The sequence below is a fragment of the Halichoerus grypus genome, chromosome 3 (genome assembly GCF_964656455.1).
Source record: "Halichoerus grypus chromosome 3, mHalGry1.hap1.1, whole genome shotgun sequence".
Lineage (NCBI taxonomy): Eukaryota > Metazoa > Chordata > Mammalia > Carnivora > Phocidae > Halichoerus > Halichoerus grypus.
The window spans coordinates 21,293,467-21,306,575 of record NC_135714.1 but is presented as its reverse complement, the minus strand read 5'-3'; the positions used below and the strand labels follow the sequence as shown (position 1 = coordinate 21,306,575).

At 41.3% G+C, this 13,109-nt stretch overlaps 1 protein-coding gene and 1 pseudogene across 4 annotated transcripts in view; one reads left to right on the top strand and one right to left on the bottom strand.

Annotated features, from left to right (window-relative positions):
• The window catches only part of TBC1D19 (TBC1 domain family member 19), a 159,694-nt gene that overhangs the window by 46,998 nt on the left and 99,587 nt on the right, over nt 1–13,109 (bottom strand). The window lies entirely within an intron of this gene.
• On the top strand, nt 9,226–9,513 carry LOC118540603 (small ubiquitin-related modifier 2 pseudogene; annotated as a pseudogene).

The window sequence follows — 13,109 nt, the reverse complement described above, 5'->3', positions numbered from 1 at the left end:
AAGGTTTTGTCTGGTAATTACTATTAGAAAGTGGGAGGAAGGCAAGGGAGTTGAACACGTATTCAAGAGGAAGTGATCATAATGACTGATCATGGTATTGACATTTCTTTGTTTTCTCTTGTCTATTCACACAGAACTTGCTCTCTAGCAGGTGTCCATTAACGCGTGATAACCTGAACCACTGGAGCTGTTCATTGCCATGCTAAGCTAATCTCTCCTTACCAGTCACTGTATGCATGTGGTTCATGTGCATTTTTGTTTTTCCCATTCTCCTCCTAATTCCTTGCCTTTAAGAACCAGACATTTCTTACAACATCTCTGTTCTGAAGTCACCACTAAACTGTACTACTCCTAGAATTTATGTCTACTTTAACTGTATTTGCATGGCACATTACATAGACTTGTATCAGAACATTTATCAAATTATAACTATGCATTTGCCTTTCCCCTCATTTTCCACTAAAACGTGAGTTTGATAAAATCCTCTTATGTGGCACCTAACACAGTGCCTATATCAGAACACACTCAATATAATGTGACATGGATACATGAATAAATGATATTTGATTGCCCCTCGGCCTTTCTTAAACTCCATTTAATGGCATTAACATATCTGTAAGTATGGCATACTCTAATATGTTAGTACTGCTGAGTATATGCTAGATAAGCCAAGCATAGGATAAAAGATTTGTCACACAACAGAGTGAATAAATCCCCATGTCTTCCCTGAATTCTTCCTTATGAATATTTTATACACTTTGGACCACAAGTTAACTTTTATAGGTTGTCATGATGTACTAGAACCCCAAAATGATTAAATTACCCAATTTACTTCTGTGGAATGAGGAACATCCTCTGTTTGAACACAATTTAAAACTGACAATTTAACATTTTAAACATCACAAAGCATTTTTAAGAATTTCATGCAAAATAAAAACTAACTAAACTTTGGAATACTAGAAAGTTGGACTATTACTCAAAGCACTATTTGTATAATATTCAGTGTTGTTGCCTATAAAATTTAGGTAACTAACATGAGACACTCGGGAGCAGTGTCTGGTGTATCCTTGTGACACAGGCCCAGATTTCCCTTAGAGGGATTACTAGACGTTTTCTCATCTATCTATGGACATAGCAATGTCACATGCCATCTAACTTTGTAGTCTAGTCACGAAACTCAATAAATGGGTTAGGACCCAGGGCATGGCCAGAAACATTAAATTTACTCCATTATCATCAACCATTTCCTCACAGAGCAGCTGTGTAGCTAGGCAGTTCTGCCAAAGGAAAGCCTATAATTAATGATTAAAAAAATAATAATAAAACAAACTATGTCTTCTCTCTCTCTCACACACACACACATAAATGCACATATATAAATAATTTTTCCCAGAGAAAAATCAGAATTCAATTTCTGATAATAGAATATTGTTTTCAATACATACTATTACATATATTTTTACTACATAAAATGAACTTCTCTCTTCTTTAGTCAGACTAATTGTAAAATAAATCATTAAAAGGTGTGATCATGGAAAGTGTTTCCTTAATAACTATCTGCATAATTCCCAAAGACAAAGCTTATGTATTATAATTATCCTTTTCTTTATTTTATAGGGATAAAGATCTGCATTAAAGCTTATTTAGTATTATTACTGAAGTACTAAAAGTAGCAAAGCCCATGAGATCTAGCTAAAAAAAAAAAATACAGTTGGGACTGAAATATTGATAAGAATGGAAAATAAAGGTTAAAGCACACTCCTACAGTATTACTGTCTGTGATATGAATTAATATCCAATGCTTTACATAAACACCTTAAAACAATTTCAAAACATTTTTCATGTTGTTTTGTCTCCTTAGCTAGAATGTAAGCCCATCAAAGGTAATATAATTTACATATAATATACAGATCAATAAAGATCAATAAATATTTACTGATGATTAGTCTGCTTTTCTCAGAGATATATCCATTGTTCATAAATAATTCTGTTTGTCAGACTTAGTCACTTGTAAGTTTTCCAAGTTTATGTGGGAGAGGCAAAAATGAATATCTATCTATATCCCCCCTTAGCCATAGGGAATGTTCCAAGGCCTCCAGTGGATGCCTGAAACCACAGAGAGTACAGAACCCTATATATATACTATGCTTTTTCCTACATATACATGCCTATGATAAAGTTTAATTTATAAATTAGGCACAATAAGAGATTAAGAACAATAACTAATAATAAAGAAGAACAATTATAACAATACTCTGTAATATAAAATATGTGGATATAGTCTGTCTCTCACAAAATGTCTTGTACTGTACTCAACTTTCTTCTTTTTGTGAGGATGTGAGATAATGAAATGCCTACGTGATGAGATGAAGTGAAGGGAATGATGTAGGCATGTGATGCAGCCTTAGGCTACTATTGACCTTCAGACTGTACACCGGAAGGAGGATCATCTGCTTCTGGACCATGGTTGACTATGGGTAACTGAAACCATGGAAAGCAAAACTATGGATAAGCAGGTACCATCGTACCTTCAAGGGTTAATTCTGGAACTTATTTCAAGAAATTGTTACCACTCTCATTTCAAACAATACCCTTACTGATTCTGTTCGCTGGAGGAGGCAGATTTGTTACCTGGCAAGTCCCTTTTACCACCACTAAAAAACTTTTGTAACTGTAATTTGAAATTGACAATCCTCTTCTCTCCAGTCACCAAAGGGGATGAAATTGTCAACTTTACACTTTCTCTTTACACTTTACCCACACACTGAAGTAGAATGTCAACATGCTATAAATCATGTCATTACTGATCTTTAGTTGATATTATAATATATATTTATTCATATATTTAGTGTTTCATGTTCAGGATTGAAATAATTAGCACAGGAAGGACCAAAAAAATTTAACAAGTTAGTTAAAATTTTTGCCAAGCAGTAGATATTTAGTTTGTTTGGTTTCATTTGTTTTATAACTTTAATACTGAGCAACATTAACTAATCTGTTTCCCTTAGGACTGAGTTCACAAAAAGGATCTATCACATCTAGACCTAAACTCGACTTAAGGAAATCTTGAACCCTGTACAATGACAGCCAATAATTCCTAAAATTAATCCTTTAGATAAAAGAAGAAAGCTTCCTTCTCAACAATGAAAAAAAAAAATCAAAAAAAAATGAAAACTCATCAATGAAAAAGATTAGCATTTTCATTCAGTATCTACAGCATGGTATGCACTAGGATTAACAATGAGGACAAAAACACTATGGAATTTATATGGGAGAGACAATCATAAAATAATCAAATAAGTCATAATAAGAGCTATAAATAAAAGGTATGAAAAGTACTACATAGTACTTTAAAAGCACATTTCAGATGGCCAAGACCTGGTTGTGTGTGTTTGTGTGGGGGAAGTAGCGTGTAGGTCAGGGAAGGTATACATCAGGAAATGATATTTTAGCTGAGAGCTGAGGGAAAAATAGGATTTACTTGGGGAAGACACGAGGGTAACAGTCTTTCACATCAAAGGAACTGTAGGTCTGATGGCCCTGAGGTAGAAAGGAACACAGGGAACTTGAGGAGTGAAACAATCAGTGGTTGGAACACACCGGGCCGGAGAGTCAGGACAGAGGTAAGCAATGTGGCTGGGAAGGTGAGCCAGGCATGTAGGGTCACAGAGGCCCCATGAAGGATTTTGGTCTTTTTGGTTTTAATCACACAAGTGGCATGGATTGACTGGTGTTTTTAAAAGAACATTCTGGGCAATCAGATAAGAAAAAGAAATAAAAGACATCTGAATAGGCAGAAAAAAAAAAAACCAAATTGTCTTTATTTATAGATGATACTGAGACAGGGAAACTGAAGGGACCCCAAGAGTAAAAAAAAAAAATTTTTTTTTCCCCTTTGCTTCTGTTCTTGCCAGGACCTGCACCCCTGCCCTACGCATGCCTTAATGTATGTCCTCCTCATAAGGGACGAAGATTTAATGATTTCTTTGGAGACTTCCAGCACGACAGATACCATCTAAGGAATGACCAGGTGAGGCCATCATGTGCATATTCCAGACCACTGTCACTGAGCACCTTGACACTAAAACCTTCTGGCTCTAGGGAATAAGTGACTATGACGGACACCTGGACCCTGTCCTTGTTTTGACCAGTTCCTGGATGCCTGAGAAGACACGTGTACCAAACCACAATGTCAATAAAAACCCAGACCCCAAGCACAGGCTCTCTTGTTTCCTTTCTGAGGCTCCCAGACACTCTATCTGATCTGCTCACTCTCTACTCTTCCAATAAACTCTTCTTTTGCCTCCTGCTGGCTCCATCCCGTGTGCAGCTAAGGACCCTCTTGGCTGGTCCTGTGGGACGCCTTCTGGGTCCTCAGACCCAGCTTGCCCACATCATCTTGGCGACCAAAGGGACCCACAGAGGAACATTGGCATCCCCAGATTGAGTCTGCGAAGCACAACTTGGCTTTCGGGAACTGGTAAGTTCCTCCTCTGGGAAACAGAGCTGGTTTAATGCTGATGTAATTTTTGTCTCTGTGCTTCTCTGTTTTCTTCCTCCATTCTCCAGGGAGGAAGAGAAACTGGCAAAACTTGTCTGTGAACCTGCTCTTCTTACTCCCCATTCTCTCTGTGCTCTGAAACTCTTTTTACTCTGGCTTCCAGACAACTTCAAGGCTGTTAGTTGTCATGAGAGACTGAGTCACTCAGCTCCGAAGAAAAGGGATACTTGTTCCTTCCCGCTGAAAGGTGCTCTGAGGCAACTAAGGACCAAGGGAAGTATCAGAGATGATTTGAGACAGGTGTGGTCCCATAGAAAAACTTCCCCCCAACCATGGTAATTAATTTTTGGCTTACCCAGGGATGCACACAGAAGGACTGATCATCCAGTGCTGTGAGCCCCCATGGTGGTTTTAGACTGCCGCTGGGACAAACAGACAGATAAGGGGGGAAGATAGGCCCCCTGGTTCTCCCCATAAGTAGCACATTCGATCTACCACATGCTTTCCCTAGAATAGAGTCTGGACTTCTCTCTCTCTCTCTCTCTCTCTCTCTCTCTCTCCTTTCCACTGCCAAGTGGCTGTCTCCTCACGGCAATTCTGGGACATTGGAATAATGCTGGGGATTGGTGGCCAATCTTGTCGAGGACCAAAACTCTTAGAATAAAGAGTGGTCCTGGTGCCCCCAGTTGCAATGGGTTTTTGGCGTATAGGGATGAGACACACGGCATCTTGTTAGATGAGGGAGAAATGTGGCAAGTTGGAATCTTTTGCACCCTTTTGCTCACTATGCCAGACCCTATCACTCCTCTACACCTATTTCTACCCCTCTGAATTTTCGCCTTTTTGGCCCTTTAAACTGTTCACCCAGTCATTGAGGAATTATATTGTCTGACCATAGTATTCAGCATTAGCAGGCTTCCCTATCCTTAAGAGATTATCTTTCCTTTTGGTTTCTAGGAAACTCCATGACTTTGATCTGATTCATTTGGCTGGGGCCACTGTAGCCAATGACTCTCTCCTCTGCCTTAGATCTCTTGCATTCTAAACAATATCATCCTAGAATCTTTGCCCCAATCTGACTCCTTGCTTATGGTCCTAAATGGGGGCAAGAGTGAGCATTCCCATGGATTCCCATTTGTTTGTTATATAATTAGGCACAATTTATGCTGGAGAAGTTGAAAAAGAAGAAGCTAATATTCTATTGTAATGAGGCCTGGCCCCACTATCACTTGGGGGACCAAGAAACTGGCCTGCAAATGGGAGTTTGAATTACAATACCATTTTACAGCTTGATTTATAGGGAAGGGAAATGGAATGAAGTGCCTTCTGTGTTACCCTTTAGGGCCCTATATCAGGACCCCAAAGGACAATGTAAAGTTTGCGTGGCCTGAGTTCCTAAATCAGGGAGGCACTTGACATCCTGGAACTGATTTTGATGTTTGATCTGACTTGGGGGAAACCTACAGATCTTACTGTTTCATTGCTGCACTGTAGAGGAGGGAATGAGACCATGCATAGTTAAGCCAGTTAATTCGATAAAGTAAAGGAAGAAACTCAAAGAAAGGGTGAAAACCCAGCTCTCTTTGGAGGGTCTCTGATGGAGGCTTTCCAGAAGTATACCAGTACAGACCCCAATTCTCCAGAAGGGCCATCACTATTGGCTGTGCATTTTATCCTGCAATCTGCAGCAGGTGTCAGGGGAAAATGACAGAAGGCAACTGGTGGGCCCTGAACTCCTATGAACCAATTGTTGGATATGGCTTTTGCTGTTTTTAATAATAGAGACAGGGCAGAGAAGATGGACATGTTTGTCCAAAATAAATGCCATGCCCCACTTTTGGCCACAGCAATGGGGAACTCACCACTCCAGGATCCCCATGTGTAGAAACCTACAAGGCTGGACTCTGGCAAAGCCTGGCTCACAAAAGGCTGGGGGTCCCAATCAATGTGCCTTCAGTGAGACGGACAGCCACTGGAAAAAGGATTGTCCCCACCTCAGAAGGAAGGTGGGTCCAGCCCCAAAAGCTTTGCTGGCCAAAGTTACAGAGGCCTGAAGGGGCCCGAGCTCTCCCTATGGCTCCTCCTGGACATCTCAACATAACCAAGAGCCTCAGGCAATCTCTGATGGGGCAAGTAAGGATACTGAATTTGCATTGGACACAGGAGCCACTTACTCTGTCCTGACTCAGCCTAATGGGCTTCTATCCCAGCACTCTTGTACAGTTACTGGAATAGATGGATGGGCACAGGTGAGACAACTGACTTGTCCAGTAGCTTGTGACATGGGCTGTCTCTTGCTTTCACACAGCTTTCTCCTGTTACCTGAATGCCCTACACCCTTACTGGGAGCAACTTACTTCCTAAGCCACAAACATAGGACTGACAGACCCAAATGTAGAGAAAACAAAGTTTATAATGGTAATGGGCCTAGACATGCAAGTGGGAAATAATATTTATGTGCCAGACAGTATACCGTCCCATATTACAATCAGAATAATGCCCAATGTATGGGAAACAGAGGTTCCTGGGAGAGCCAATAATATTTCATCCATTGTTATCTCCCTAAGACCACGTGTAGAATATTCTTGGAAAAGACCAGAGACCCAAGAAGGTATTCAGCCTCTAATTAAGAAGTTTTTGAAATATGGATTATTAACCCCTTGTAAGTGACCCTGCAATATCCCCATTCTACCAGTTAAGAAGCCAAATGGGGAGTACTGCTTTATCCAGGATTTAAGCGCAATGAATGAGGCAGTGATCCCTATTCATCCTATAGTCCCTAACACTTATGCTATACTGACACAAGTTCCTACAGATGCAAATTGGTTTATGGTATTAGACTTAAAGGATGCTTTCTTCTGCATACCGGAACACCCTGACTCCCCATATCTTTTTGCTTTTGAATGGACTGACCCTGATACTTGTGAGATCCCCCAGCTGACCAGGACGGTGCTGTCTCAGGGATTCAGAGACAGCCCATATTTGTTTGGGAATGCTTTAAAAATGGAAGGGGGGGGGGTTACAACAGATTAATGGAACTTTACTTCAATATATGGGTGATATATTGATTGCCAGCCCTACAAAAGAGGATTCTGATGAAAATACAACCCTCACCCTTAACTTTTTAGGACAATGGGGATACAGAGTATCTCCGCAGAAAACCCAGACTTCTAAGGAGAAGGTTCAATACCTGGGCTATGTCCTCACTCCAGAGGCACGGACACTGGCCCAGGACAGAAAATCATCCACACTGAATATTTTAGTACCACAAACAACAAGGCAGTTAAGAACCTTCTTAAGCATGCTAGGCTTTTGTTGCATTTGGATTCCAGGGTTTAGCCTTATGGCCAAACTCTTTTATAAAGCATTACAAGGAAGTGATTTAGAACCCCTGGAATGGAATGATGATTGCCACCAAGACTTCAAAGGTATGAAAGAAAAACTGAGCACTGCTCCTGTCTTGGGGCTCCCAAACCTGGAAAAAATCCTTCACCTCATATGTCTGAGAAAGGACAGGAATAGCCTTGTGTGTCCCAACTCAAAAACTCAAACCTGTTCCTAGCCCAGTAGCTTCTTTCTCCAAACAATTAGATCTGGTAGCAGAAGGATGGCCAGGATGTTTACCAGCAGTGTTGTGACTACCCACCTAGTTGGAGTAGCTAGCATATTTACTCTAGGAAAACATCTGGATGTCATGATCCCACATCAAGTCCAAGGGGTTTTAGAAGTCAAAGGGCACGAATGCTTAACAGGAGAGAGATTACTGAGGTATCAAGCCCTCCTCCTTGATACCCCTGATGTAACTAACCCTTCAGGTGTGTGGAGGCTTAAACCCAGCTCCTCTATTACCTGATGAAGGCAAGCAGGAGCTTCTAATCCACTCCTGTGTGGACACTGAAAAATAAGTGTATTCAAGGAGGCCCGATTTAAAGGACAAACCTTTGCCCAATCCAGAGGCCGAATGGTTTACAGACGGAAGTAGCTTTATGCATGAGGGAACCAGAAAAATCGGATATGCTATTGTCAGCCTACAGGAGGTAACTGAGGCACAAGCTTTCCCTCCCCATACTTCAGCACAAAGGGCCGAACTGATTGCTTTAACCTGAGCACTACAACTAGGTAAAGGGTTAAAGTTAAATATATATCCTGATTCTAAATATGGCTTCTTAATATTTCATGCCCATGCAGCCATCTGGAAAGGGGTACTACCAAATTCAAACAGCTCCCCTATGAAACATAAAGGGAAAATTTTAACATTATTATTATTAAACATAATTTAACATTATTATGTACTTTAACATAAGTACATAATTTAACATGTACAAAGAGGCTGTACAGCTTCCTTGGGAGGAGCCAGTTGTACACTGTAAAGGACACCAAAGAGACCAAACAATAAGGAGTAAAGGAAACGATTTTGCGGATAGAATAGCAAAAGCGACAGCAAGGAAGAAAGAGCTTGCTAGACAGGTTTTAGCTTCCAGAAGGTCCTCTGCAAGAAAGAAGCCCAAACTATACTCCCTCTGAGGCTCAGTGGGCCTTACAAAAGGGATCTGAAATCGACTGAGATGGTATATATTAAATAACAAATATGTACTCCCCAAGGCATTGCAATGGAAAATAACTGAGCCTTCTTCTGCCACTCCTGGGGCTGCTTGTGTGCTCGCTCGGTGTGGACCTGGCACCTCTCTGGTGAAGCGGCAGCAGAGGAGACTCCAGTGCTCGCCATGGCGGAGGAAAAGCCCAAGGAAGAAGTCACGGCTGAGAACAACAATCATATTCATTTGAAGGTGGCGGGGCAGGATGGTTCTCTGGTGTACTTTAAGATTAAGAGGCATACACTACTTAGTAAACTGATGAAAGCCTACTGTGAACGACAGGGTCTGTCCATGACGCAGGTCAGGTTCCGATTTGACGGGCACCCGATCAAGGAAACGGACACGCCGGCGCTGCTGGAGATGCAGGATGAAGATGTAATTGATGTGTTCCAGCAGCAGACAGGAGGCGTCTGCTAGAGAGGGAACTCGCTGCTTCACTCCAGGACTCTGTTCCTCCACATCAGGAAGACATTCTCAGGTAGAACACCACAATCTGGTCCCACCACACCCTGACTACTGCAGTAGAGTTTTCTCTGTTCTTTCATTTTCCCCTCCCCCCTTCCCTTGTCTTTCATTTTCCCCTCCCCCCTTCCCTTGGTGGACATAAAGTAACTATATATGTGCACAAGCACAATTGCCCTTTTTTTTTTTTTTAACTAAATGGCCAATGGTATGTTTTGATTGACATCAAATGGAGATGGGATAGGGGAAAATACTGGTTCTGTGAGAATATCCCCTCTTTCCATTTGTGGCATGCTCAGTCGGCTCTTACCTTTATATTCCAGCAAGTTGTTTTGCTTTCACGGTTTAACAAAAAAAGAACAACATAAAAATCTTTGCATACCTTGTTTGACTGGAGAATTTTAATGTTTTTCATTTATCATTGTAAAACCAAGGACAATTTTTTAACTTTTTTGTATGTAGCCATTACATGTAAGATGATCTGTCTTTAAGTGGGGATAAATTACTCTAAAAGAAATGAATCCTAGATTGTTTTCCTTTCAAGTGTCTTGTTGTTTAAATAAACTTCTTGTTTAAAATGAAAAAAAAAAAGAAAATAATTAAGCAAATACATGACTCCACTCACTTTGGTAGAGACACTATGGAAAATCTATTGCACCAAGTATTCAGAGGAAAGAATCTAGCCAAAACTCTAAGAGAAGTTGCCAGGGCATGTGAGATTTGTGTCAGAAATGACCCAGGGTCCCATCCTATGCCTCCCCTCTTAATTAAGCCAGTTCAATATAGAGGCACTTACCATGGGGAAGACTGGCCAACTGACTTCACTCAAATGCCACCCTCTCTGGGATAGAAGTATCTGCTGGTTTATGTGGATACATTGACAGGGTAGGTAGAGGCCTTCCCTATTAGAACAGACAGGGCTTTAGAGGTTTCTAAGATCTTATTAAAGGAAGTCATACCTAGGTTTGGACTTCTCTGGAGTCTGCAAAGTGATAATGGACCCTCTTTCGCTGCTAAAATAACACAATTATCAGGGACCCTAGGGATCTGCTATCAACTTCATCTCTCATGGAGGCCTCAATCTTCAGGAAAAGTGGACAAAATGAACCACATCTTTAAACGAACTTTGGCAAAACTCTGTCGAGAAACTCATGAAACATGGTATAAGCTGTTGCTGATTGCTTTACTCAGAATAAGAGTGGCTCCAAAGGGGAGTCTTAAATTGAACCCCTTTGAAATGACATATGGAAAATATGACGTTTTCTCACTGCAACTTTATGGTTTGCTGAGGAAACCGATCAAATTTTAAAATACATTCCTAGTCTGGGTAAAGCACTAGTCTCTCCAAAAGTATGGAAAGAAAGTACTTCCAAACCCCGCTGAAGACAAGCAGTCTGTGCCCATGCCATCAGGGAGCAAGAGACCATTAAAAACATGGAAAAGGGGGTCACCAGAAGATCAGCTTGAACCAAGGTGGGAAAGGGCCCTATCAGCTTTTACTCAGCACCCCCACAGCAGTAAAACTTAAAGGTCTCTTGAGCTGGGTTCACTTGTCCAGAATCAAACCTATCTCTCCTGAGTCTCTGCAGGAGCCAACTTTGATACCACCGCCAAGGGAAGAAGGGGACACATATGCCTGTGAGCCTGTCAACGAATTAAACCTATCTTTTCAAGAAAATACCTGCTGCAGTGTCTACCTGGAGCTCCCAGCATCCACCCATGCCTGCGAACCTGAGGAAAAGACTAAAGTTGCTGCTCTGAAGGACCAATAAGTAAGGCTCGATGGCGCTTTTAAAGTCTTTCACTTTTCTAAATTTACTCTTTCCTTACCTATCTCTAGGACAAGCTACTGGCCCCAATTTATTTTTGCAATGGGCTCAACACTACGCTGACAGTTTACAGAAAAGTTCCTGCTGGATTTGTGGCCTCCTCCCTTTATCCAGCACCTCAGGCCTCCCGTGGTGGGTTTCTCCTTTACAAGGCACAGACTGGCATTACTTACACCAATATGTAAAAGATATGGTTTTCCAGCCAAATACAAGCATATATAGGGACATCTCTATCACTAACAGCAATGTTTCTTGTTGGCCTATGGTAAATATTACCTGGAATTCTCCAGGCCATAAAAGACCTTTTTCCTACCCCCAGACTGCCAAAATCATGACTGAATATGCCAACTCTAAGACTGAAAATAAGAAAGCATTGTGGGGAACAACTAAGCCCAATAATATGAGATATACCGAGGATGGTTATTTTCAAGTATGGGATGAATTTATGTGGCTTACTCCTACCATAGGCCAATTAAACCAGAAAGCTCTTTTATGTTGGGAGCAAAGAAATCATACCTATGATGCCTGGCCTAATAGCACCCGTGAATTAGGATGGCTCTCCCCAGGAGCTTGTACCCATATCATTGTTTTACAATCAACTGACTGGTTTGCTACTGATTGGATAAGACGACCAGGCATCAGATGGTTAGCACCCAATGGAACTCAATGGCTATGTGGCACAAATTTGTGGCCTTGGCTACCCCCTGGATGGATAGGGCGTTGTACCCTGGGTTTTCCCTGGATACAAGGGAGATTGCGTAAAAAATTATCTATGCCTGCAAATTACCCCCATCTACTCCATCGCTGGACACGGTCAGTCTTCCACTGGTATGATCACCTGTTAGGTATTTTCCTGCCCCAACTGGGAATAGAAGACATAATCTGGCACATAGAGGCCCTCACAAACTATACCAGACACGCCCTTAATGATACTATGCATGCACTCAGCCTGTTAAATTCTGAAGTTGCATTAATGAGAAAGGCTGTATTACAAAATAGGATGGCCTTAGACATAATAACAGCAGCTCAAGGAGGAACCTGTGCTATCATTAAGACTGAATGTTGTGTATATATCCCAGATAACTCAGCTAATGTATCTAAACTTTTATCAGACATGCACAACCAAATTGAAGCAATGTCTGACTCCTCTAGTTCCCTCAATGATTGGATTTATTCCTGGTTTAGTGGAAATGGATGGTCTTGGTGGAAAAAACTTCTTTTACTAGTAGTAGCAATAGTTCTGCTAGGGCTTTTTCTTTGCTGTGGGAGCTATTGTTGTTGCATGTTCTGCATAAATATGTCAGAAAAATTATCAGAACGGATATTCTCTAGGAGGCGTTCTATTTTAAGGATGAGGCCTCATGAACATCTTTGACAATCTACAAGTAGGGGCCCTTCATTTAATTGGGATTTTTATGCGTTCCAATAGGCAGGGTCTACAATCCCTTTCAGCCTGAAGAAGCTACAGAAGATGAGACCTTCGCCCTTCAACACCCCTTAAGAATACGAGAATGAAAATCCCATAGCAGGGAATGAGACAGGGAAATCGAAGGGGACCCCATGAGAAAAAAAAAAAAAAGGTTTGGCTTTTTTTTTTCCTCCTTTGCTTCTTTTTCTGGCTTCTATTCTTGCTAGGACCTGCACCCCTGCCCTATACATACCTTAATGTATGTCCTCCTCATAAGGGATGAGGACTTAATGATTTCTTTGGAGTCTTCTAGC